The sequence below is a fragment of the Chrysochloris asiatica genome, unplaced genomic scaffold, assembly GCF_000296735.1.
Source record: "Chrysochloris asiatica unplaced genomic scaffold, ChrAsi1.0 scaffold00308, whole genome shotgun sequence".
Classification (NCBI taxonomy): domain Eukaryota; kingdom Metazoa; phylum Chordata; class Mammalia; order Afrosoricida; family Chrysochloridae; genus Chrysochloris; species Chrysochloris asiatica.
Genome location: NW_006408826.1, coordinates 1,253,230 through 1,257,031, shown reverse-complemented (window position 1 = coordinate 1,257,031; position 3,802 = coordinate 1,253,230). Strand labels below are relative to the sequence as shown.

The 3,802-nt window shown below is 47.3% G+C and overlaps 1 pseudogene; it reads right to left on the bottom strand.

Moving 5' to 3' along the window:
• Window positions 1-830: 830 nt before the first annotated feature.
• On the bottom strand, window positions 831-1,652 carry LOC102820738 (annotated as a pseudogene).
• Between the last annotated feature and the right edge of the window lie 2,150 nt (window positions 1,653-3,802).

The following is a 3,802-nucleotide window of genomic DNA, read 5'->3' as shown; positions in this document are numbered from 1 at the left end:
AAAAACATGCCTTCTGCTGAGCATCGTTTAGAATCAATGGAGGATTATTTTAATACTTTGTCAGGAACTTGAATTTCAAAGAGAAAGATGAATCAAGTTTCCTTCTTTTGACCCTTAACAGTTACTAAGATTCCACCAATCTTCTGATTCTGGATTTGTCTGGGGGGGGTGTGTGGAGATTACGGGTAATACATATGACAGGGCTTCAAAAAGTTCTATGGAAAACTAGAATTGAAAGATAAGTATTTTTTTTCTCCCAAACTCTTTGAAGTCCCTTGGTATTATCACTTTTAAAAGGACTTCTTAAGTGGTTTCTTGTATAACTTCAAATAGTAGACTTAAATCTCTACTTCTGGATCCACTAATTTCAGATAACACTCATAATTCTCAAGTCTCACTTCAGAGATACTTTCCCCCTCTGCCCCCACTGCTTCTGCCTTCTGTCAGCTGCAATAGTATTTTCACTGTGTTCAGCGTCTAACAATTACTGCTGCGTTCAAATGCCAGCTCCATTCCTTCTTCTCTGTGCCATCTTGGGTAAGCAAGAATTACCTCTCTCTGCCTCATTTTCCTCATCTGTTAAGTAGAGATGATAATAACACAGTCTACTTCATAGGATTCCATTTCACTGAAATTGAAATAACACTGTCAAAGCAACGAAAATAATATTTGCCACATAGCCAGCACTTTTTGCAATGTTAAATTTCAAAATCGTAATAACCAGCCAAACAAAATCAACAATAACATCAAATTACCCTGAGATCATCTTTAAAGCTTAGACCAAAAATCGTCCCTGGAGACTTTTTAGATGGTCTGTGTTTCTTCAGGGCCTAATTGTTTCCTTCCTCCTTCCGGGGCTCCTGGGGGTTCTGGGCGTTGCCATCGTCGTTGTGGTCGTAGCCGCTGCCACCACCGCCGGGGCTGTAGATCTCCACGCTGTCTGCGCTCCCAGTGGCCCGCTTGGCAGCCAGGAATCTCTTGCGTGCCTCCTGGTGCTGCTTGTCTCGGGCGTCTGAAGCCTTGTCCGGGCTCCTGACTGTTGGCTTGGATTTGGCTGGCTTCTTCTTGGCGTCCCAAGGGGATGCTTTCTTCTCTTCTTTCTTCATCTCGGGGCTCTCCCCCAGCTGCCAGTTGTTGGCCTTGAGGCGGTGGAGTTCCTGGAACTTCCTGCTGATGTCCTTGATGGGCAGCTGCAGCAGGTCCCAGAAGCCTGCCAGGTCCTGGGCTGTGGGCCGGGGCTGGGCATCGGGGCTCATGCTTAGCTCGCAGAGGTCCCGGAACTGCTTGAACTTCTGGGCCATCAGGAGCTGGGCACTGCCCACCGCACTGAGGACTTTACCTAGGATTTCTTCTGGGAGGCGGTTCTCTTTGGTCTCCTGGTCCATCTGGCGACACCAGCCTTGCAGCCGCTCCGTCTCGACCTGCAACAGCTTCAAGAACCAGGGGCCATCTAGGCAGCAGGCCCCTGGCTTGGCTGGCTCCGCTGGGGAGCTGGTGGTGGTCTCCAGCCAGGGGTTAGGTGGAGGCAGTGAGGAGCCTTCTAGGGCAGGGTCCCTGTGGTCTCCACAGGAAAGGTCAGGCGCGATCGGGGCAACATTGGGGCAGGGGGTATTGTCCGGGAGGCTACTCTCAGTGTCCCGTTGGGAAGCCATGCTGTGGCAGGGGGCGCTGCTTCGCCAATAGCCTTCGACCGGAACCCTGGTGCGCGGCAGTCCTGCAGGCCTTCGAGTTGCTCGGGCCTGACTGGCTGGTCACCCTACTCTTTGAGTCCTGGGTGTCCAGGCAGGTGTCCTGGGCGGACTCAGTTGTGAGTTGTGAACAGCTTTGATGTGGAGCGGCTGGTGGCGGGATCTTAAAACGCTGCTAGGCACTAAGACGCTACCTCCACGAGGAGCTAAGACTCCAGTTTTGTAGGCCCAAGGGGCGGAGCCTCTGCATTAAAACCGTTGCCTGTCAGGCCCCGCCCAGCGTCTTGGCGTCAGCGGAGCACTTGCGTCGCCCAGGACTTCTGGGTAGCGTAATGGTCTTTTTTTTTTTTTTTTTTTTTAAATTCTTTATTTGCGTAATGGTCCTTTGAGAGCTGTCTGGTGTGGCGCAGTAGAATAAGCGCTGGACTGCTAATACAAGGTCACTGAGTCGGAACCCACTCCACGTCACTTAACAAAAACAAATTACATGGGATCAAATTAACAACAGCAATTTGAACAATTAGACAATAACACCTCGTTGTTAAAGCGCTGTGGAGTCGGTTCCGACTCATAGCGACCCTGTATAGGGTTTCTGAGGAGCAGCTGATGGATTTGAACTGCCGACCTTGAGGACCAGTGCTTATCCTACAGAGCCACACCAGAGCCTTGTTACGTGCCGAGTCAGTTCCCAGCCACAGCGGCCCCGTATAGGGTTTCCGAGGAACAGTTGGTGAGCTTGAACCGCTGACGTTGCGGTTCAAACCTATTTTGCAGTCCAGCGCATTAACCCACAGCACCACACCAGAACCTTTGTTGTCATTAAGTGCCTTTCGAGTTGGTTCAGACTCATAGAAACCCTGTATAGGGTTTCTGCGGCGGAGTCAGTTCCGACTCATAAGGACCCTGCATAGGGTTTCTGAGGCTGTAAATCTTTACGGGAGCAGAAAGCCTTATCTTTCTCCCCCAGAACCGGCTGGTAGTTTCGAACTGCTGACCTTGAGGTTAGCAGCTAGACTGGTAACCATTACGATACCAGAGCCACTTACCAGAACCTTTGTTGTTGTTGTTGTAAAGTGCCTTCGGGTCGCTTCTGACCCATAGCGATCCTGTATAGGGTTTCCAAGGAACAGCTGGTGAACTTGAACCGCCAACCTTGCAGTTCAAACGACTTTGCAGTCTAACACATTAGTCCACAGTGCCACACCAGGACTCGTCGTTGTTGTTGTTAAGTGCCATCTAGTCGATTCCAACCATAGCAACCCTCTATAGGGTTTCCAAGGAGCAGCTTGTGAGCTTGAACCACTGACCTTGCAATTGAAACGACTTTGCAGTCTGACGCATTAGCCCACAGCGCCACAGCAGGTAAATTTTTTATTAATTGGAAGGAACAACTCAGAAGAGGGTGAGTATGGGCTGCCCAATTAGAAGACCGCCAGTGTCACTGACTGGTATATATAGAAGGTTGAACTGGTGTATGTTTGTTTTACTGTGTCTATTCTCAACTCAACAAATAAAAATTTAAAAATTAAGTCGGGCCTACAATCTAGTTAACTCCTCAGTAAGTCTTAGCTATAGCTTGATTTAAGAAATCAAACTAAATGTGCAAGGCACTTGAAGAGATATTTCACCAAAGAGAATATGCATCATTATCCATCAGGGATATTAAAATCACAATGGGATATCAATAACACATATCAGAAAGGCAAAACAAAACAAAAAAAACACACACAATAAAACAGTGACAATATCAGATGCTGACAAAGATGTGAAGAAACTCAAGCACATTGCTAGTGGAAATGTATACCGGTATAGCCCTTCTGGAAAACAATTTGGCAGTTTTGTTTTTAAAAATAAAACAAAACACTAAGCATACAGCTACCATCTGGCTCAAGTATTGCACTCTTGACCCTTTAAACCAGAAAAACAGACTTAAGTCCACACACAAACCTGTACACAAATGTTCTGAACGGCTTTCTTCACAAGAGTTTTATTCATAAAGTGAAAGCAACCCAGAAGTCCTTAATAAACAAACAGGAGTACATCTGTACCTATGTAATACTAAGTACAAAACAGAGAAAAGGAAATTCTGATCCATGTAACAATTTGGGAAAGTC